Source organism: Canis lupus, chromosome 4 (assembly GCF_003254725.2).
Source record: "Canis lupus dingo isolate Sandy chromosome 4, ASM325472v2, whole genome shotgun sequence".
Classification (NCBI taxonomy): Eukaryota; Metazoa; Chordata; class Mammalia; order Carnivora; family Canidae; genus Canis; species Canis lupus.
In genome coordinates this window covers 69,626,902-69,650,967 of record NC_064246.1, presented here as the reverse complement: position 1 = coordinate 69,650,967, position 24,066 = coordinate 69,626,902, and the positions used below count along the sequence as shown (strand labels likewise).

At 36.1% G+C, this 24,066-nt stretch overlaps 1 pseudogene; it reads right to left on the bottom strand.

Moving 5' to 3' along the window:
- Positions 1 to 2,928: 2,928 nt before the first annotated feature.
- On the bottom strand, positions 2,929 to 6,676 carry LOC112652695 (thioredoxin-like protein 1; annotated as a pseudogene).
- Positions 6,677 to 24,066: the final 17,390 nt, after the last annotated feature.

Sequence of the window (24,066 nt, the reverse complement as noted above, 5' to 3'; positions counted from 1 at the left end):
ATAAATATTTAAAATGTATATTATAACATAACATATATCTTTTAAAATTTCGTATATGTGTGTGTGTGTGTGTGTGTGTGTGTTTCATATTCTGTTTTTATATAGATGCAGAGTCGCTTTGTCTGAAGTTGAATTTCAGGTATTAAACCCACCTGCTCCTTCTTCCTCTCAAGTTCCTGAGAGATTACTGGTGACCAGTCTGGAAACCTCTCAAGCTTGATCACTCCTTGGTATCTTCTAAGTATGGAAATTACCTTTACATTGCTCAAATGTGCATCCAGCAAATATATTAGCAAATAAATGAACTTTAGTAAGAAGACCACACAAACAACAGGCATGAGAAGGACATTTAATTCAAGTGCTAAGGGGTGTCTGGGTGGCTCAGTCAGCTAAGCGTCAGACTCTTGATTTTGGCTCAGGTCATGATCTCCGGATCTTGAGATCAAGCCCAGCATTTGGCTCCACACTGAGCATGGAGTCTGCTTATGATTCTCTCTCTCCCTTTCCCTCTGACCCTCTCCTGCTTGCACCTGCCCTCCTCTCCAAAAAAAAATAAATAATCTGAGTGTTAATTCTATTACTAGTTACTACATGATATGATTGGTTTAAGAATAATGAGAACACTATAATAAATCTATTAATAATAATAATAATACATCTATTGAATTCTGCTATGCATCTACAAGTTGAAGTTGTTAGATCCATGCCCACATTTACACATTTGTGATCTCAGGATAGTCACCTCTATATATTATATTCAAAAACTCTCATGAATAGAAAAATATGGTGACAATAATTGCAAAATTATAACTGAATACTTTTCTATTCTGTTCTATTAGCAAAAGTGCAGCTATGAATACTTCATGACTTTGGATGATTAAGTTTGAATTGTTCTCATTTTTCCTGAAAGGAGAAAATAGTTCTGTTTAAAGAAATCTGATTAAATAATAAGATAAAGAAGTTTAATATTAGAGAACAAAAGGATGCAGCCAGAAGAAGAGAAAAAGTAGGCTCTGGATCATGAACTGTGTAACTCAGTCCCAGTTCCTGGATAATTCATTGATGACTACATCTCTCTCAGGAAGAATATTTTCAGTGATATCCCTTGTAAGAGACAACAAATCATGCTAAAAGATGACAAGCTTTGGGATTAAATTCTCTGGGTTGAAATCCCAACTCAGTTACTACAAATGTACTCTGATTCTCGATTTCTTCATAATAAAATGATAAGTGTATCAACTCTCTCGTTGGGTTGTTGAGAATATCAAAAATACCACAAGACAAATGCCTGCCACATGGTAGATAAGTGGTAGCTAATATCATTAGTCTTACTTTATGCAGTCCTGGAAAATGTTGAACAGAAATCTATTTCAACTGAAAAAATGATGAATTTGAAAATGAAAGGATTGAATATATCCTGTGTAATATTCATTGCATTGACAACTGTGTCTCACCCCAAAACATCCTCATTCCCAGATATGAAGGATTTTGGAAAAAAGAAGACTTAGCAAACAAAAGAAACAGATATTTTTCTTTCAAAATAGACCAGGTCCTGTGAATTAAACTGCTGAGAAATATCGACCTTATGCTCTTATTTCTCATACCATGGTTTAAAAAGTAATAAATTGTTTATTGTGAAACTTGTTTCTTGGTTAAAAACGAATGATCTCTACTCTCAACATGCATAAATTTAAGATCGGGAACTAGATGTAAAATCTTTAATATTCTTGTGAAATAGTTCATCGTGATATTTTGACAATTAAAAGATCTCAGGCCTAGGGGCAGGTGGGCAGGCCATACAATCCTTCTCTTCCATTATCACTACTTTTTAAATAGTTTTTTTCTCAATCTCACATTTAGATAACGGATTTGAGTCAAACTTCTCAGATGTGCAACTTAGAGCTGTTCCTGAAATCTCATATGGAATGAGGGGAGGATAACAGATATTTATGAAAAAAATAAAACTTAAACTAGGTTTAACTTTCCTGAACAGAGCTGAGAGATGTAGGGTACTCTCAAGTTTGTAGAAGAGTGTCCTTCCCCAAAGAAGTGCTTCTGCTCTCCCAGGATGTGTCCCCAAAGAAGTCCTAGGGGTCACTTCACACATCCTAGGACCCACATGGAAGAAGAGCCCAGTAGAGGCTTTTTCAGGCATCTATTCCTCTCTCCTGTTTCTGGTCAGGAATATCTTTCTGAACGCTTAATTCTTTTGATTACATTCTATCTCCTGCAAATTCCACATTTCTCCTCAAAATATTCAGTGGAATATTAGGAAGAGTCCCCTTAGAATACATGAGGCCATAATCTAGAAATATCCCTTCACATGGGATTTTTATGCATTTGCCATTGTCCTTTGAGTATATGAAGTGGCACTACTTATGGCTATCAGTAGGACGGGATGTCTCAGATGCGTGGGTCCAACCACTGCTGGAAGATCCTACAGCTGCCTACTACTGTGCCCTCATTTCACACAAAACACGCCTATTTCCAGTTGCTTAGAAAAAATGACACCATGTGTCATTGCCTACTTATTTGCTGTCACTTAAACTGGAATTTCAGAGAAATCCTCCAAAAAAATACAATAAAGTTGTTCTTCAACAAAAGTTTTCCACTGACTATCCAGGAACTGGTGGTTCCTCATCAATTCTGCCAAGGGGGCTCGCCACTTCTCTGATTTTGAAAACTCTTTCCTAAAAAGAGGGGTGTTGGGAAACAATGCAACTTCGCCAGTTTATCTTAAAGCTGGGGAGTTAGCTATTGCTTTTTTTAAAGCTTGGGAAAACCAGTGACTTTTAATTTAGCATTGCATGTATCAAGATTACAATAAAAAGACTATTGATACATCTGAACAAAAGCAATGATTTATTGGTAATAGCAGTGAATGGGTTATTGACAGTCTCTGCGGAGAATCAAGCAATTATCCGGAAGCTATAAACCTGAATGCAATATGGTCTTCTGGTGTCTTTTGTGGCTTTCTCCTTTTTTGCCAACTACTGGTTTAAAGTCATTCATATTTGTTATCTGGACTACAGTACCAATAACGGTAAGATATAAAATTATTGTTTCTTTACCTTGATTGGACCAAACAACTATAGTTACACTATTAAGATTGATAATAATGAAGGTGGGACAATGCCAACTTCTTTCATATTATCCTCTGTTAGTTCTAGAGCTTGAGTTGGTCACTTCTTTCTACTTCTTAGACCCCCAACCATTAGCTGGCCTTTGCAATCTCATTGAATAGACCTTAACCGGTTGATTAAATGCTACAGTAATAAACAATTGTTCATCACAATCAGATTCCAAGAAAGTCATGCCTTTTTGGAAACAGTTGTCAAACCCATGCTCTTTGCTTTCATTAAGACATGCACGACACATTAATAGGAGACACTAAATCCACATAGCCTTTTGGAATATCTGTGTCTCTACTGCTTCCGGGGTCATTTTCTAAGTACTGCTTCACTTTTTTTCCTTCTAATCCCACAGCATTGCTCCTTGATATTGGTCAATTCTCACTTTGTTTCGAAAAAACAGAAATATTGGTGTTGCTGATATATTGTTGGTGGCAGCTGTTCCCTGACATTGATGCACTCTTACTTCCAAGAAAGCTGCCGGTGGATACTTGTTAACTTGTAGAATTGAATGCTGCACCCTCACATGGTAAACCTGCCCATGGCAAGCCTGGAGCCCGTGCTGTGCAGCTTAGGTTGCAAATCCAGGTAGCTGCTGACTAGCTTCTCTGTCACTTTTCTCAGAAAGCCGGCAGGGCAACCACCATGCCACCAGCTTCAAAACAGGAGAGGAAGACCCAGGAGAGCAAGGGAGCAGGCTCCTGAAGGCCAAGGCCTGAACAGAGGAGGCAACAACTGAGGAGAGTCTTTCTCTGGACTCCGTGCAAAGTTCACCAGGGAGCAGAACTGCTGAGAAGGTGATCATGGGAGAGGGAGGGGACGAAAGGCATGTGGCACTCAGCTGGGGTTTACCTATTGCTTTTAGAATCTCCTTTGCAAAGTCTGATTGTGACCATACAGTGCTTCACAGGGGTATGGCAAAGGTGTGGTAGACAGAATAATAGTCCCTCAAAGATGCCCATATCCTAATCCTTGAAACCTGTCTAGATGTCACCTTATATAGCAAGAGACTTTGCATATGTGATTAAGTTAAGGATTTAGAGATGGGGAGACTGTTCTGCATCATTTGGTTAGGTACTCAGTAATCATAAGGATTCTTATAAGTAGAAGAGGTAAGGGCGGATAGTCAGAGAAGCAGAGGTCTTGGAGTGATTTAATTGCTGGATTTGAAGGTGGAAGGAGGTTATAAGCCAAGGAATATAGGCAGCTTCTAGAAGCTGAAAAAGGCAAAGAGTGAATTTTCTCCTAGGGTCTCCAGAAGGGATGCAGTCCCCCCTGCATCTTCTATGTTCCTAGACTTACCTAGTACCTCATCCTAGAGCCTAGCAAAGACCCTGCCATTTGGTTAGAGCCTATAATTATCGGTGAATGAATAAACAAATTCTATCCCCAAGCTTTGTCAAATCAGAGGCTCCAATACTCCCCACTAGTATTTTCATTTAACAAGTTCCATATTTTGAGCCATCTGTGAACTTAGAACCTTAATGTGTCAACATTTCTGCTTTCCATCTTATCATTTTTACCTCTTGGACCTAGTCTTTCTTATCCCTGACTCCAACTACAGTAGTGATCACTGTGCCCTGCAGACAGCAATACACAGAAATCATTATCAATGATGATGACAATAATAACAGAGATTGTGTGATAAGTAAGAGAAAGTGTGATTTTACCAATCATCAGCTAATGAAAAAAGAAATGGAATAAATCAGTCAGGATCCAACCAGAAAAAAGATTCCAGGTATTCCAAGTATTTAAAACAGAAGTGACATTGGTTTAATAGATACACCTGGGACTCTAAGCTAGAGGAAAATGTGGTAACCCTGAGATTAGAAGTAGCAGAAGCTGCTACTACACACAGGCTGGGACAAAGGGAATAGATGGGGTTATTGGTACCCAAAAGAGCCTATCTCACCAGGAGGAAGGAACTGTTCCTAGAGGAACAGGAACACAGGTACAGATGGATATGTTGTTTGATGCAAATAGAGAGGTGTAGAAATGTCTTGGACAATAACATTGTACGTTAACCATACTTTAGTAACAAAAGTTAAAAACATACATACACACGTACAAATAATTAACACTGATAAAAAGACAGATGGACAGGAAGGAAAAAAGAATGGAAGGAAGGAGGAAGGAGGGGGCAAGCCTTGGACTCTCCTTCTCTCACTTCCAATCTCCTGATAGTACCCGCTGCTAGGCAAATCCATCCAGAAGCTACCTGACACATGAATGAGGGTGATCATCTTGGACCCCACCTAAAATACAAAGGCAGAGAATGGGTTGGGGGGTGGATCAGAGAAGAGGTAGGATAAGGAATGACTCTGAGTTTCAACACTCCAAGGAACAGCATCCAGAAGAAAGGGATTCCAACTTCTTATAGGAAAGCATACAGTAAATACTTAGAATCTAATTATCTTTTAATTGGTTTGCAATACACCTTTAGTAAAACATTTAAAATAACCTTAATTACTATCATCTATAACAAAGTCTGGAAAAAAAACTATAATAAATCAATGTAAAACCTGAATTCCAAGGAATACTTCATACACTATTCAAAGCAATCAAAATAATCTATTATTAAATAATTGCAAATGGAAACTAGTTTAGAACACTCTGTACTCCTAATTGCATTCTGTGCTAGGACATATACCTCCTAAAATAGACATGAGAAAAGTGTAAACTGTGCCAAGTCAGGAAAAAAAAAGAAAAGAAAGAAACTCAGCCAACATCAATGGACGACACATATTTTCCAAGAGATGGACCTAAAGTGTGGGCTGATTTTTCTGTTGAAGACAATGTAAACTGTCATTGGATGATGAAGAATTGGAAGCAACACCTAGAGCTAAAAAGATAAGAACAAAATTAAGCAATGCCATGGAATGTGTATAGGATAAAGTGACATAAAGTAGTTGCCAATCATCACATTTTAAGCTAATGAGAATTTTCGTATGAGCTTAGAGTAATAGATTACTGACATCAAAACATCTGATACATTTTTCTATATTTCCTTTTTCTCCTTTGCTTATTATCGGGTGGGGGAACCCATCACCTTATGATGCATGACCTAAATCTCAGAACTTCAGCTCCAATGCCAGCTAGACAGAAGGATAAGTCATTTTGTGATGACTAATTAGCTATTTATCCATTGAAAACATGAAGCTTATGCTGGATAGACTTAATTTATGTTATGATTGAAATGTTCATGACGATTCCTTGTTCACAGCTGAAAGAACATTTTTAAAAAGGTAATATGTTAGTCAGTAGAATAATTACAAGATTTGTGCTACGAAACTGTGCTGGTTTTTCTTTTTCAACTGCCTCCTGATAATTTCACCATCCATGATTTCCAAATTCTGGAACAAATCATTTAAATTGTGCTGTTTTTCCCCCTTTTATCCTTAAAAGTCCCACTCTAACCCAATGTCCTCAACGAAGTCACCACTTTTACTCACCAAAACCCACAGCCATTTTTTAAGACCGCAATGGAATTTGGTCTCTGTTAATCCTCGTGACACAATCCTACACATTGATACGACTTTGTCCATAGTTTATTCCTACGGATTCCTAAGTATTCGAACATATTTGTTCCTAAGTTAGTTAGGAGTCCTTTGAAGGTATAGATGATGGCTTATTTTATCTGACATGGAAACCAACATATAATTAAATGACAGCCTTTCCCAATATACGTTTATCCTTTCATGTTTTCTCATTATTTCTTTCCTCATGTTGTTTTCTGCCCTCACTCATTTTAAAGAGAAAATTATACCCCTCATCTATCTCTGAGTATATATATGGCTAGATCTGGAATTTATAAGAGTAATTTAGGGGGCACTTAGGTGGCTCAGTCAGTTAAACATCTGTCTTCAGCTCGGGTCAAATTCTGTTGTTAAAGCACCACGTCTATGGGATTCTCGTCGTGGTAGCCCTAGGAAACAAATACATTTTGGTATTTCCATTTGGTACAATGGACGTCAGCCTAAGACGCCATAAGAGCAAACAAATGGGGGCTTTTGCATAGTTTGCAGTGTAGTACAAAAGCTATGAAGAAAAATTCTACCACACTGTACTCCATACTATCTAAGCACTCTCTGAGGAATATTACTGGATGTCAGGGGACATTTATCTCTGTATGTGTACAAATACAAAAATATACTGTAATTCAGCCTGGTGATTTCCAAGATAATGAGCTAAAGATAGCCAGGAGGCAGAAAAGTCAAACGACTATTAGGTTTGGCTAGTGGCATTTAGAATCTGGATGTATGGCCAGGATTGCTAAAGAATAGATCAGTAATTGTAAAGTCTTAAGAAAAGTTATGCACACACAGAGATGAAATAATCATTTGGGGGGGGGGGGGGTCTTTTTGTTGATCAGTTCTACAACAAACAGGGCAGTTTTCTAAAGAGCTGCCACTGGAGTGGTATTTTTCTGGCTGCTGACTGATGTGCATTATAATTCCTCTTACTTAACACTCAGTTTACCCCTAGTGAAATAAGGGGACAGCACTATTGGTACAGAGGGCAAATGAGGAGGACCTTCAGGCTTAAAGTAGTTTCTCTTAGCCCCAGAACTCAATTTTAGAGAGACCCTGAGTTCCACAAGTAATTGTGCCCTCATGGGAAAGGGGCAGGAAGATGATAAAGACCTTCTACTGCCCAGTAGTAGAGCAAAGGCTATAGGGTAATTGCCAGCACTATTAGAAATAAAGTGAAACACACCATCAGCACTCTGTTCTCCCTTTGCCTGGCTCCTAAACTCTTTGTCATCTGCTCCCCAGGTGTGTAAGCTCTCTTTCATGCTCTCTAACTTTGCAAAATTCCTGCACCTGCCAGGACTCCCCTGGGTGCTAGAAAATAATGTCTGCTACGAAGTATTTTGCTTTGCTAGAAAATACTTAATCTGATAAAACTAATGTGTAATAATAAGGTGTTTATAGTAAATATTTATAAGGCACCATTGTAGCAGAGACATGAAAATGCAATGATGTGTTACAGCACTGTGAGTGTTGAGATCAGAGATCACTACCTCAGAGGAGAGGTGAGCAGTATGAATGAATAAGGCAGCTAGATGGGGAACACAGAAGTAACAACAATGTTCCATCTAAATGGACACAGTAGTTATCATCTCTGGCAATTATTGTCAGGCTAGACCGTGGCCTAAAGTTGCCAAGTGTTGGAGTCTGTATTTTTTTTTAATCTCTCACTTTTAGCAGTAGAAACCATGTAAACTATTAGCTCTATGGGAACTAAATAAATATATGTATAGGACAAATCAGTCTTATGCACCACTATTAATCTAGAGTTGGAGATACTTTAAGACAACTATTTCTTCTAATGAAAACATCGGTCTTCTCAGAAGTCAATGAGTATTTTGCTCAAGAAGGATTAAGTAAGTGGGGTTGAGAAGTGAGAAGTCTAGAGAATTGGTTTTAGTTTCTATGTTCCACTCACCAAATGTGTGGCATCATGTAAGTTCCTTGTCCCTTCTGAATTTAAACTTCATTTCTTTTACACAATGAAAGGTTTCTCATGACATTATGTGATCTTAGGATTCTAAGTAGTATGTCACTGTAAAGTTTCTGCTCAAGATGGTTTGTGAATTTTTGTTCCAATTTAATCTAATAGGTTAATTTAAAAAAAATTTCAAAAAAACTAAAAAAATTCAAAATTCAAAAAAATAAATACATCTTTATCTTGTTTAGATTTCCAAAAGATATAGTCAGACTCAAAACCAAAATCACTATCTCAGTGGATCATTGTTAGAAGAAGAGCTAGAGAGAGGATATGGTGAGGAAGGAAACAAAGATTCACCATAAAACCACCCACCTAACAGCTGCACCGGAAAGCAGCCGAGTAGAAACAACTGAAAAACCAGATGTGAAGAAATTTTTACAGAAAAAACGGCTAAGAAGAAAAACCTAGAACAATATCACAAACTAAAATTCTATACTACATGAGGAAAATCAAGGTCATGAAAGATAGCTTACACATTTTATAAATAAGAAATTTACTCCTGCCTGAGAAATTAGAAAAACACAGCAGTCTAAAAACTATACATACATGACATTTTAGCAGAGATTTAAAAATGTTCTATATTTATTTTTAAAAGAAGGTGAAGAAAAGTTTTCAGGAAATAAAGTAGGTGGCTATGAATAACAATAATAAAAAAAAAAAGAACCAATTTGAAATCCTGGGAATAAAAAAATATCTTTTACATTGACATTAAAAAAAGCCAATGAACAAAAAAATAGATAAATAGAAAATTAGAAAACTGAATGGTAGCCATGAAAGTAATATAGAAAGATAAAAATGCTTGTTTAATATTTGAAAGCAGAATTAAGAGAGCAACATGGAGGCCAGAATGAGAAGTGCTCACAAATGCCTAAGAGGAATTCTAGATTTTGAAAAAAGAGGAGTAGATAAGAAGGCAATATTAAGGGGCTCCTGGGTGGTTCCGTTAAGCATCTGACTCTTGGTTTTGGCTCAGGTCATGATCTCATGGTTGTGAGATGAAGCCTTGAAGTCAGGCTCCACTGGTCATGAAGCCTGCTTGGGATTTAATCTCTCCCTCTCCCGCTGCCCCTCCCCTCTCAAAAAAAGAAAGAAGGCCATACTAAAAGAGATACTTATTTAGTGTTTTTCAGAATTTTAAAAATTTGTTTTCTCAGATAGAAAATGAAAATCGAATGTCAAGAAGCATAAATATGGTAAATTTACATCTAAACACATCACAGTGAAATTTCAGAATATCAAAGAAAAACCTAGTCAAAGTTACCTCTGGAGTCATATTTCCTAACAAAGACATTTTACTTATAAAGAAAAAAGCACTTACATTTACAACATACTTCTCAAAAGCAACAATAAATGCTGAAGGAAAATAGCTGTTAGTCTAAAATTCTATAACCCATCCAAACTCTCATGACAAAAATCAAAATATATCAGACATAAAGAGACTGAAGGATTTTGATGCCCACAGAGCTCCACTAAAAAGAACCATGAAAAGAAGTACTTTAACAAGAACCATGAACCCAAACAGAGAAAGGCATGAAGCAAAGGTTAAGTGAAATAGTGTTTTAAAAGCAATAATTAATCACCATGATGCTAAAATTCTTTTTGTTTTTATAAAAAAATTAGATTTAATTTGCTAGACATGGCAGATGGGATGCTAAGAGTTCAGATGGTAGGTGCTAAGCTCCATGTCTCTGGCAGAGGACAAAGATACAGAATGTTTTAGATTTAGAACCAAAATGTTGAAAGAATAAGAAAACCTGTTTGTTTGTTTGTTTGTTTGTTTTTTGTATTGGGCTAAACTAGTTTTTAAAGATGCTTCTAAATTTAACTTGTATTATCTGTAAATAAAGACGTTTAATATACTTATTTGAATTATGTTTTCCACTCAAAGAGGCCAATGATATAACTGAAATTAATAGTATTTTATTATATCAATAGTCAAAGTGACTGAAGGACACGAACATGATGAGAACAAGATCCATCTATCACCTATTCAGAAAATACTCAAGAATAGATAGGCTTTGTATTCAAACTATGCTCTTCCACAACCCAAATACCTGAGTGTTTACAGGCCGGTTTCTTAATCTTTCTGAAGTTCAGTTCACTTAATCTAAGGAGTAGTAAAGTCTATCTTGCATGGTTGTGGGGTGAAGCTTTGAGGTAAAGTGCCTGACACATGGTAAGCATTCAATAAATGGGAGCAAACATTTATGAATAAAAATAATAAATTACACTGGTGAATATATGAGACATGAGTGCAATTTTAACATCCATGTACCTAGTGGACTAGAGAGAGAGAGAAAGGATGGGAATTAAATGCAAAGTGAGCCAACAATGCAAAAATAGTTCCTAATTTGTATCTCAAACCTTAGAATGAGCACATATTTGCAGAAAAAAGTTAATTAATGTAGAAAGAGTAAATATGCTTCGGAGTAAAATACTTTACTTTTGTCCTTTTTCGTTAAGTCCTCAGCCCAAATGTATTGGCAAATGTAATTTAAAAGATCACAACTTTTTTTTTTTTTTTTAAGTCAGATTGGGACCCATGGTAACCACATCAGCAGAGCTGTAAACCTTTTAGAAATGGATTTTTAAGGGGAATTGTTGATAGACTTTAGCCTATGGTCACGTAACCCGATGGCCTTGCATTTGGCTCTAAGACATTCTTTTACCTCATAAACAATCCCTAGTTCTTGTCACACAGACTTTTTTTTTCTAAAATTATTTTTGCTGATGTAAAGATTATTGAGAGAATTTTAGCAAGGCCTCTGAGGCAGTATTTGGAGGGCAAGCATTTTTCACTAGCTTCATTTTGTGGACAAGAAATATATAAATCAGGCTGATAAATACTATTTGGGGCAAAGGTGAGGGCCAATGGAAGGTTAAAACAAATGGAGTCTATAATGAAAAGAAAGCTTTTACATTGCAGAGCCGTTAACATTTTAAGGTGAAAGGTGTGTTCACTCTCTAATGCTTGCCTCAGAACCCTCAACTGTGTCTGCAATTTATTGTGTGTATTCAAAGCTACTAGTTGTGATTTTATGGTTTCAAGAGTGATTAATTCCAGAGCCTTGCTTTTTCATTAACCTGATATATTTGGTATGTCAATATGTCATGTAAATGTTACAGAATTTTGTTGAGGATTCAGCAGCAGCATGGGAGTTAATTAGAGAAAGCTTCATATGGCACAGATGTTCTCATAAGAGCACAAATACATTTTTTTCTTCTTAATATAATCATAGAACAGTGTGGATAATCTAGTCAGGACATCATGATAAGATTTCAACTTTATAACTAGAACTTTTTATATAAGAAAATATGGTTCATGATGAGATTGAATAACATTCAAATATTGAAAGTAATGTTTAGATGAAATGATATAGGAGTTGGAGCAAAAGGGAGTAGGAATAGTTTTGGATGAATTATTAGGTATTTTGATGCTGCATAATGGATACATGGGGTTCACTATACCACTCTATTTTTTGCATATGTTTGAGGTGTTCTTTAATATAAAAATGTTTAATATGTTGTTTAAAATGTTTTCAATAACAGCAGAACATGTTTATTACATGGTAAACAAAAATACAAAGCAGGTGACAAAATAGTAAATGCAGTGTCAACAATGTAGAAAACATATATAGGAAGGGTAATAAGCAGTTGAAGGTATAAATAATAATTGACTATTGAAAGTGAAATAATGGATGATTTTTTCTACATAATTATTTCAAAGTTTTATAAAATTAAGCTAAAAAAGTATAAGATATAATTGAAAGCACTAAACATATTCAATGAATCTCTTATTCAAGAAAGAACTGGAAGAAAGGACCCACATATTGATAGGAAAAGTCCATTTTAAAACACACACACACACAAAGCAGAAACTTCCTTAATCATGTTACTACCATAGAGGAGGGTACTCAAGACATCCTTGTTCAACACAGAGCTGTGAGGTTTCAGATTTCGCCTAGTGGTTTAGTCCCAGAGCCCTGGATGAATTTAGCCATTTTTAATCTTTTGACTTTGGGCAATTTACTTAATTCAAGTTATCATTTCCTCACAATTATAAATACACAATTGTACAACCATGCAATTGTCCAAACAATAATATAACATACCTCACTGGGTTTTATGAAGAATAAGTGAGACAATCTGGACAAAACACTTAGTACAGTGTCTCACACATAGTTCTTAAAAAGGTAAACTAATGGTGACATGGCCCTAACAGTGGCTCCCTGGGGTTTCATTCACACCATTTTACGTCTTTGTATTTTACTTTCTTCTAATGTAAAGTTAATTGCTTTAACTATTGCTATGATTATTTAATGTCTCTGGCACTTTTATGTTGTGAAGAGGTATACTAACCGTTACTTGCAATGTAATTAATGATCAATCTGTTAAGCTTTGCCGTATAAAATAGTTTACATATAGAAAAATAACTTGTTAAGACATTTAAAATTTTTAGAAAGAGTCTCTGGGGAATATTTTTATATAGTTAATGTGGTAGATTAAAGATGGTTGCAAATTCTTTGCAACTTATACCATTGAGAGGCAAGGTATAATCTCTTTAGAAAGCTGACAGTGTCTACTAACCATGTCCTAAAACAAAAACAAAAACAAAAACAAAACACAAAACCTAAAAATTTAGTTCTTTTCTCTTAAACACTTAAAATACCAGGCAAAATATACATACATACGATGATTATAAAATGCATTACTTTTTAAAACTATCAATCCTGTGGGTTTATCTCTTCAAAATTTCTAGTCTTGCAATTTTTAGGCTGCTTCCAATAATAAGTATTTTAATACTGTTCTGGATTATAGCAATGTTACAGGACTTCTCCCCAGCTCCCTACACACACACAATTTTATTATATCAAACCTGCCCAGGGTATCTGATTTGTGTTATCCACCAATCAATTGGAAGTTACCACCTAGGATCACAATGATGCAAACCTTGAGTGATGAATAATGAGTCTGTACCCTAGTACCTTTCTTTGAAATCACATTTTCAAACCTTTATTTGATCAGTGTTATAAAACCCATTCTCTTGCTATTTCCTTATATTGTCCCAATGCACTAGCATTATGGGAAACACATCTAACTGGATATTAAAATGAAATTGTGTCTGAGTGCCAAAAACAATAGATTTCAGATGCCAAACTGAGGTGAGAGAGATTGGCATTCAGACATTTCAAACAGGATGGCAAAGAACAGGTTAAAGACCTTGTTCAGCCTGAGGACATAAAAGTCATTCAGACAGAGATCAGAAAACAAGATTGGTGAGCTGTGTGAGAGAGAAGGAAGGGCTGAGAGACAGGTGTGCTCTGAGTCTTATCTAAACCAGCAAAGAAGGGGGGTTGAGTGTGCTCCCCCTTTGTTGCAAGTCAAAAGACAAGGGTTTCAGTGGGATTTCCCGCAGAAACTGCTACATGCCATATGCAGTTAAGGGATGTTGTAGCTTTTGCTAAACCTGTCACACAAAAGTTACAAGGGAGCAATTGTTGGTTATCAGCTCTAGCAGCAGAAGCAAAGGAGAGGTAGCTACATTGGGCACTTTGTGCTCCCAAAGGTTTTATGGGAAGGATGGATAACTATATTCCATAAACCAGTTGTGGAGCCACATAGGTGAGGATAAACAGATCTGGAGTCATTTAAAATGCTGCCTATGAAGGCACCTATAGTGGTAATGGGACCCCAAAGGAGAGAGTCTCTGTATATTGCACCATGAGAAACACAGAGCAAAGGATAAAGGAAGTAGCCAACGGTGGAAGATGGGTCTCTCTCTCTCACACACACACACACACACACACACACACACACACACACACAGCTTAATGTTCTCACATGGGCCTTGGAGATACTCACAAGTACCAATGAGGGAAGACTAAACAAAACAGCTTTAAATACCAGGCATTTTTAGGAATTCTGCAGCCATTTTATATAGTACCTAACAAGTTAAATTTTCACAACCCTGTTTACACAGCTAGTGATTCAAGCTACATGCTGTAAGTTGGTATATATTTAATAAAAAATACAAAATAGGTCTATATTTTAAAGCTCTTCTGCTCAGTAAAAATAAGTTTTATATTAAGCATATCCTACTATAGTTACCCTTCCTTTATATTACAACAGCCCTGCAACATGCTCTATAAATTTTTCTCTTTGAAGTATCATTATGATTCATATCACAACTTCAATTTTCCATGCAACTATAATCATTATTCTTATTATATTATTTGGAATATTTGGTCATCACAAATTAACCTGGGAGCATTTTATGCTGTTATTACCTTTTTGTACTCTGAGATTTTCTGAAAGCAAAATTTCTAGCAAAAACTAGTTTTTCAAATCCAAATTGATTTTTTCCTAGCCTGGGACATGAAATCAGCTATTCTCCAAAGATACTTGCTTCCTATAAATGGAGAATAGTATTAGAGTTCAAATATGAAAAAAGAGATCAAATACATAGGCCAAAGAATCTACATATGATCGCTTCAAAAAATACCAGTGATGGTCAGAATAATACCATTATTAGCCACTTGGTCACAGTACTGAAAAAAAATAGTTTATTTTTTAAATCGTGGGTTAAAATAAATATGCAATTTAACACTAACATTATTTCTTTTCAGTTGTTTTCCAATATAAAAACTTGAACTTTTCTTTAACATTTTCTTTCATTCATTTTCTTAAAATTTTCCTTAAATCGTTTTAAATCTCTACTCCAAAGTATATTTATCAGTTACAATCCATTTATATCTCACTGATCACCATCCTGTCTATGATCACTTTATTGGCACATTCCCATGAGGTTGTTGTTATTTCTGAGACTGGAATCTTATTCTTCAACTCTGGAGCCTGACCTCTGATGTTATATCTGGTAGGGATTAAAGTCTTCTACCACAGGCAGCCTAAAATGCATGAGGAGAATGAAACAAATATTTCAAAAACAATCTCCAAGTAACAAAATGCTACAAAATGTGCTGTACAATGTAACATAATATGTGAGTTGGCTGTACCTACTAGTGAGCACAAACAGGTCTCATTTCCAGCCCATTCCCAACCTTTATTGTTTTTACCCCCACTATGATTCGGGGTGGTTTACTTGCTTTCTGAGACTCCTCTGTTCAAATCCTTTCCTTTGGCAATTTGGCAGGAGTTTATACATGTGATCAGATTTGCTCCCCGAAGGTCTCCTATCTACTACTGAAGTCTTCTGCTGGGAAAGCAGACAAAGAACTGAGTAGGTACAATAAAATAACAAAAAAAGCACAAAGTATTGAGAGTATGGAGAGGAGGGCCAGCCAAGGCATTTACAGATTACTGGTCAAGGTTTCTTCCCCAAAGGTAGGACTCTGAACCTGTACCTACACAACAAGTGGAAGTTATAACAGGGAAGAGGGATAAAGACTGTATTATAAACCAGGGAATTGCATGGCCTCAGGCCTAGAGGAAGTGATTTGATTGTAACTTTGACAGGTAGGAGGAGATAGCAAGAAGAGAAAGGGCTGAGAAGTGAGAACTAGCAAGTTTAAGAAGACCTCCAGGACGATTGTCCAGAAGCACAGCTCTGTGCAGTGCAGAAATGGGCTTGGGGAGTGACAAGACTCAAGGCAGGGAATCTGGAGCTAGGTGACTGTTCTAGTAATCTGAGAAACAACAGAGGCAAAATTACGGTGGTGGTATAGTAACTGCAAAAAGCAGAGCAATTTGAGAGCTTATGAAGGGGAACAATGGACAGAATTTGATGGAATGGTTCAGGGACAGAGTTTAGGATAGCTTTCAGGCTCAGGTAGGTGGAGAAATTGTGTGGTTTTACTAAAATGGAAGAACTCAAAGCAGGAGCACTTTGGGATTGAATATAGATATTTGCAGCACATCCAAAGGGATATATATATATTTTTAATATAGCTGCAGATAGGTGGACCTACGGAGCAGATGCTAAGCTAGAGATATGGATTAGGTACTCATGAGCATATAGCGCATGACAGTAGGATTGCCAAGAGATAGTGTATAGGGCAGGGAAACCCAGAGAGTGGAGAGGAGAGTCTGAAGACAAAATTTTGAATAATGCTATTATTTAAGGGATTGTCACCTACAAAACAAACAACTAAGCTTACCCAAGGAAGTCAAAGGAAAACTAACAGTATGAAGTAACCAGAGGCAATAAAAAATTGCCTTTGTTGAGGGAAGACATGACCAAAAATGTCTAGTATTTTTAGAAATTAAATTTCAGAAAGACTCCATTATAAATTACGTACCAAACTGGATGCCTTGTCAGAGGCATTTCTGGGTTTGTTTTTAATACTTAGTAGAGAAGAGAGGAAAAGTGTGGTATATATTCTAAGCGTAACATTCAATGTCTAGGCACAATTACCACTTTTATATTGTTAAAGGAGGTAAAGCTTTCAACATAAGTGGTTTAAACTACAACAATGTATTTTGTAATCACTGGAAATCCTCCTGTTTGGCGTGCTGGTTGGTAAGTGATACAGCACATCCCAAAGGAAGACGGAGTTCATTTTATTGGTAAGACTTTCCACAGTGCCTGGAACCATTTTATTAAACCGGAATTAGGCTTCCTTAACTGTGTCTAAGGTTAAACACCCTTTAAACCGTTCTAATGAATTCCCACAAGCCTACAGCCCACATTGTTCCTCTCTATATAAGATTCAAATGAAAAGAATCATTTAGAGTTAACATTTCTAATACTTTTGCCATTATCCCCCTTTTAAGCATGTCTGTTCCTAATTTCTGTGAAAAAAATGACACATTTGGACCACGTTGCTCACCTGTGTAGAGTGAGTTTGTGGTAGTGGCAGGTGATAATAATCAGGGTTAAAAAGGAATGAAAGTGAGGGCCTGAGTTTCAACATACATAGGAAGGTGCCAAATGCATCTACCCACATTTTTTACACCACCTTATTGCCACATCAGTTATTCCAAAGGTGATTTATCTAACAGCAAGGTCATTTCAAGATAAAAATATGAAAGAACAAGTAACTAATACAACAAAAAGTTATGGAAATGCTGGTCTTTATTACTAAACAGTTTATTAAACAGCTATCCAATAATGTTTTCTAAAATTGTCATTAAAATTAGTCATTCGAAACTCCAAAGCCAAACCATCATACTTCTGAAAGGATGATTTTCAACAGTTGAATGTCCAAGTGAAAAGGTAACCAGATAATTCTTTGTAAAATTTGTATTTTCATGGAAATATATAATCATCATTTGTTGGTATGTATGGTATACAAGGTCCACTGTAAATTCTGCTTACGAATTAGAATTTTCTTCTTCTATTTTCTTCTCCTTAAGAAGTAGGATTCAGTTAGAATTTTCTGAAAACTTTTTGCATGTCCAGTAAACTTAATAAACACCACTGATAGCACTTAGAACAAAGAAACCTTGAGATTAATCATAAGCACCATTTAGCTGATGGTGTGGTAGAATGAGCAATTTTCCTAAATTTAATGAGCAAAGCAGGAATCACAAATTCAGATGCCTGCAGGGAAACAGGAAATTAGTTATCAATAATAAAGTGAATCAAGTGCTTGAATGCATACATGATGATCAATAACAACAGAATTCAGTATTGAGGATCTATATTATAAGGAGTGGTGGAGATGAAATAAAGTAATTTCACCCATCAATAGAAATAATATTTTAATGCAACATATTTTTTAAAAAATCAAAATACATGCAAAATAAGCCCTGGTGAATAAAATACCAAAAGGTCAAATGAAGATAGAATCAGTAATCATTCTGTAGCACAAAAAGTAAATTTATTTTATTATTTCTTAGATGCAAATCTTCAAAATGAGTCCCAGATGATGTATCTTAATAAACAGCAAACCTACTACATAATTAAACCACTCAAAGAGCACTTGTTGAATTGATTCTCCTTTTGGACTCCCTATCCTTGATGATAGCAATGAAAATATCATTTTAGCTCTTCTTTGAAAATTATCAACTCTCCTGACATAAAAAAGACATTGAAATGCAAGATAAATAAGCATATACAGTTATAAAATCAGTATAGCTCTGTAAATATGCACACACATATATATACACAAGTGGTTTTGCTATAATTATTTAATGGGTAGCAAATATTCCTGGTGACAGGATCAGTGTTACTGATTTTTCCTTTTGCCTCAGGCTTCAGTATGACTTGGCAGGTCATGATTACTGAACCAATTTCTATTTGTAGCTACAACACTTAATATAAATGTTCATAAACCAGTCAAACTTTTACCCTAAATTTTGAAAATTCTGATTTTATTAAATTGTACTCAAGTTCAAATTCAGCTTCAAGCAAAATTACTTTTTCAACATATCTCCAATTATATGCCTACAATACCAAACTATGAATTAATTAAAATGGTTTTGTTAACCGCACATTTTAGTTCACATAACCAAATATGTAATTCATTCGAATAATTTTTTAAATAGCACTGTTAGTGCTATAGAGGTTAAAACTCTTTCTTAGTTCCAAAACTCAAAACCTCAATGATTCTTCCCATAAGTATATTTTACAGTTTGAGGGCCCTCAGCAACATAAAATATAATGAGGTAGATAAAACTAATACACACCAAACTTTTAAATAATTGTAAAATTTAATAAAGTGCTAAATTTTATATAATCAATTGCCATGTCTTACAGGATAGTGAATAAATCCTATGTTGATAACTAAAGTTTTTATTGACTATATATGTTGTCTCTGTATATTAACTCACTTTATCTTTATAATCACATAATAATAAAAATATGTCCTTTTCCTGTTGCTCAACAAGGAAAATTAAACCCTGGAAGTGTAAGTGATTTGTCCAAAGCTGTTTGACTGCTAAGACCAAGGGGTTGAAAAACAAGGATCCAAGCACAGGGGGTGTGTGGCTATGTATTACTGTATATTGTATGAGTATGTGTTGGTACATAGGGGTGGTAAGGACACAATCACAAGGAAATGAAATTTTTAAAAAATCGCATACAGGTGACAATGACCAACTCTTTATTAAATACCACTGTAATAATTTCACCTCTTTTTCAAGCACTTGTATATATTTTCTTAACTAACCTTTATTTCACAAAGTGATCCCAGAAAGCCAAATTACAGATAGTTTTAGAAGGTGTCATTTTATTTTTTTAATTTTTTTGAAGATTGTATTTATTTATTTGACTAAGGGAGAGAGAGAGATAGAGAGAGAGAGAGAGAACAAGCTCAGGCAGGGAGAGCAGTAAGCAGGGGGAGAGGGAGAGGCAGGCTCCCTACTAAGCAGGGAGCCCTATGCAGGGCTCAAATCCAGGACCCTGGGATCATGACCTGAGCCAAAGGCAGACGCTTAACCAACTGAGCCACCCAGGCGCCCCAAATGTTGTCATTTTACCAGAAAAATTGGGGGGAAGTAAAGTGAAAGTTGAAGTACAACCTTTAAGTCCAGCTGATCTTATCATTAGTAACATTTTATTTTTTTGTTATTATTATTATTTTTTAAGATTTTATTTATTCATGAGAAACAGAGAGAGAGAGAGGCAGAGACACAGGCAGAGGGAGAAGCAGGCTCCATGCTGGGAGCTGGTCACAGGATGTGATCATGGGTCTTCAGGATCATGCCCTGGGCCAAAGGCAGCGCTAAACCACTGAACCACCCAGGCTGCTCCATTAGTAACATTTTAAAAGACATTATGAGGTACCCATCAAACCCCATCACCAACGCTAACAGAGAATTAGTGGCAAATATAAAAAAAAATCATATAGAGCCCCTATTGAAAAAGCAAAAATGTTTATAATTATTAGCCATATAAGACTATAAAATCAAACAACTTTTACATTCATTCTTACACCTTTAATGAAAAGTCATCACGGTTCTATAGCTGAAGATGGTCAAGGAAAAAAAAAAGGTTGGTTTTTTTTTATTAATATAAGATGAGAAAATTTAATAAATAACTTCTGAGTGAATCTCTGCTATTCCATATAATATTATTTCTTATTTTTAGCCAATTTCCTCATTGAAGAAAATCTTATATGCAAACTCAACTAGAAACATAGTTTCTGATCTTGATTTTATTTAACATTCATAAAGCCCTACTAACCTCCTACATGATTACAAGGAGCTTGTTTAGGAAGGAAATGGATGTCTTGAAAAGTTGAGGAAGAAGCTACGTTGTGCTTGACACTTAGGAGAGGCCACCATATGCAAATTCCAGGAGCTGCCATTTACATTGCTTTATTTGTCTGCCCCAGATGGTATCTATTATAAAGTATACCCATCAAGCAAGTAATTTGATTTCTCTATGAATTTGCTGTTATTTGAGATTGAAGGTAGCTATCAGGGTGGCCTGAGAAGTAAATGAAATAACACATAAAGTAGTTATCATGGTGCCTGACACAAAAAATGCACCCCAAAACTAGCTCCTTTCCTCTCCACTCATTCCTATGCAACGCCTGTGTCTGTGGAACAAATCTTATGACTTTCGTCACCAGATGCAATTCAAATAACTTGGAATCTTTGGTTTGTTTCAGTCACTGCTGCTCAGCCAGTTACTGGACTATTTTTGACTAAAATTAGTAAGAAAGCAATTCTGTTCACTCATAGTAGAGGAAGCCAACAACGGTTGCCTTTCCATTAAAAAGATAATATGCATTTAGGTAATCATATCACTCTTACTTAAAACAGCATATCTATTCAAACATCCTTTATTTTCTTAATTTATCGCATTAGAATTCTGCTGTATCTGCAGGGTTATTGTGCCTGGCAATGGGAAACTGTCTAGAATGTGGTGTCTTTGTTCATTTGGACATGAATAAATAGTGGACTGATTAGAACATATGTTTATATCAGACTCCCAGATACCTCCTTAAACATTAAATATATTATAATATATTATAAACTTTCATGGTTTTATGTGTATATATTTTTCCCACTCTAACAACATGAGCAATAAACATAGTAAAAAGCATTTTTAGGATTCTTGCCTACCTCAGAAAATTACCATTTTGTGTTTACATTTTTATTGTATATTTATTTTACTTACAAATTATTTGAGCATTTCACTGCTCTAAGGATATAAGTAGATACTGCCAAATAATAGATGACTTTAGTCAATTCAGTAGGGATGAAAGTCACATGTTCATTAAAATCATATTTACTGGTTGATGGGCTAGATTTTTCTCTCTTTTAAAGTATTTTTGCAGTGTAATATAAAAACATCCTGAATAAATAAAATGAATAAAATAATGATACATATTACCAGTTCCTGCAGGGTTCTACTTCTAAATAAGAGTATGCAAATCAGAGCTCATCATGCTAAGTCAATAATTTCTTATACTGGTATGAATTAAAATTAAATAGTATATATTAAACAAACACCCAGGATGTCAAGTTTCATCTGGCAATGACTTTCATGTAAGGATAACACACAACAGAGAAGCTAGGGTTGGGAGCATTGCTTAGGAAGACAAAAGCTTCAATAAGATAAAAGTACCAAAGTAAATTAGAAATGATTCCTTAGAGAAAGAAAAAGAAGAGAAAGAGGAAATTTGGGGTGACTATAAGAAAGCAAAAAGATCAAAGATCTCTCTCCTTCTGTTTTCTCCCTTCCTCTTTCCTTCCTGAATAATTCAGTTCTAATGATTTGAAGTCAGACAGGACAAGTTAGGCATCTAGGTGGAAGCAGAGCCTGGTGTGGAGTGCTGAGGAAAAGCAGCTTCATGTCACGAGTGAGCTATGTAAGCTATCAAACCCCAACAGGGGGAGAAAAGGAAAGTCTGGAGTGGAGAGTCAGAGTCTGAACAAGATAAGAAGGAAATAATCCATGTGAAGAGGTGGCCTGGCTAGGGGTTTTAGAGGTTGAGAGGGATGAGGAGAGCATCTTTGTAAAGAAATAGCTTGTCATTAGGTGTCAGAGTCCAGTGGGAGGGATGAGGCTAACCACACATGGGGAGAACTTGATGCAGGGTGACAGCCCAAATAGTAACGGAGGTGTTCATATGAAGAGGAAGCCAGGTGTGGGAGTCAGAGCACAACAGTGTAGAGAAGATAATCAGCAGCGTAGATGAAAGAGGGTACTCCCATGGAGGTAGCCCAGACTGGGGAGGAGACAGAGTCTGAGCCCAGTGAAGAAAAAGCCCATATTGCGGGGGAAGCAAGTATAAGAAATAAGCCAAAGTAGTGTGAACAGGGGATGGGGTGCTAACAGCAGTGGAAAATTGGTTACATACAGGAGTACTGAACAAATTAAGTATATTAAGGATAATGGAAACCAGATTGGTATTGCCAGGGAAGAGAGTTACAAGTACTAAATCAGAGGAAGGTAGAATGAGTCCTGTGGTTTTGGTTGCAATTGAAGATAATGATACAAAATGTGTGGATTCTGATACATGTTGATAGATTCAGATACAGACCTAAAATGTGTGTGGATGTATATACACATACTCTAAGTTCTATCCTCCAAAACAGCCTGCAAGCAATGATAGCCCAATAACAAGAGTACACCTTCCACTTAAATCTGGCTTCTAGGGCAGCCCAGGTGGCTCAGCGGTTTAGCGCTGCCTTCAGCTCAGGGCCTGATCCTGGAGAACCGGGATCAAGTCCCAGGTCGGGGTCCCTGCATTGGAGCCTGCTTCTCCTTCTGCCTGTGTCTCTGCCTCTCTCCCTCTGTGTGTCTCTCATGAATAAATAAATAAAATCTTTAAAGAAAAAAAAAATAAATCTAGCTTCTAATTATCATTATCCACTTGCAGGAACTAGGGTTTCCTTGGAGAAATGGCTGAGCTCAGGGCTTGGGCAAGGAGAATAGAAGGCGAACCTGGAAAATCATTTTATGCCAGACAACAAGTACTCAAAGAATGATGGGGATATTCAAGAATTCACAGGAGCTAGTTTGAAGGGCCTTCAGTGGATACATCTGAGACAAACTGAGAATCAAAATAAATAATGATAGTAATGTCTTATGACCCACTGAATAAAATAGAAAACCATGAGTTCATATTGATATACCTAAAGTAACAAATGAAAACTATCATAAGGAATTGGATATTTACATAGTTAAAAATATCTTCTATGAGGGGTGCCTGGGTGGCACAGTCGGTTAAGCATCTGATTCTTTGTTTCCACTCAGATCATTATCTCAGGGTCCTGAGATTGAGCCCTGCATCAGGCTCTATGCTCAGCATAAAGTGATCTTGAGATTTTCTCTCCCTCTGCACCTCCTGTTCGTGCTCTCTCTTTAAACTATATAAATAAATCTTTTAAAAAAATCTCCCCATGATATGCTTACTAAATAAAGAGAGAAAAAGAATAACTTTACAGTGGAAAAGCTTGACAGATACCATCCTTAAGCAAGTGAGCTAAGTATATACCACTAATGTTGGGAAACATTAAAATCATCTGACACATAATAGAATACAATAAGTAGAACACGGCATCATTT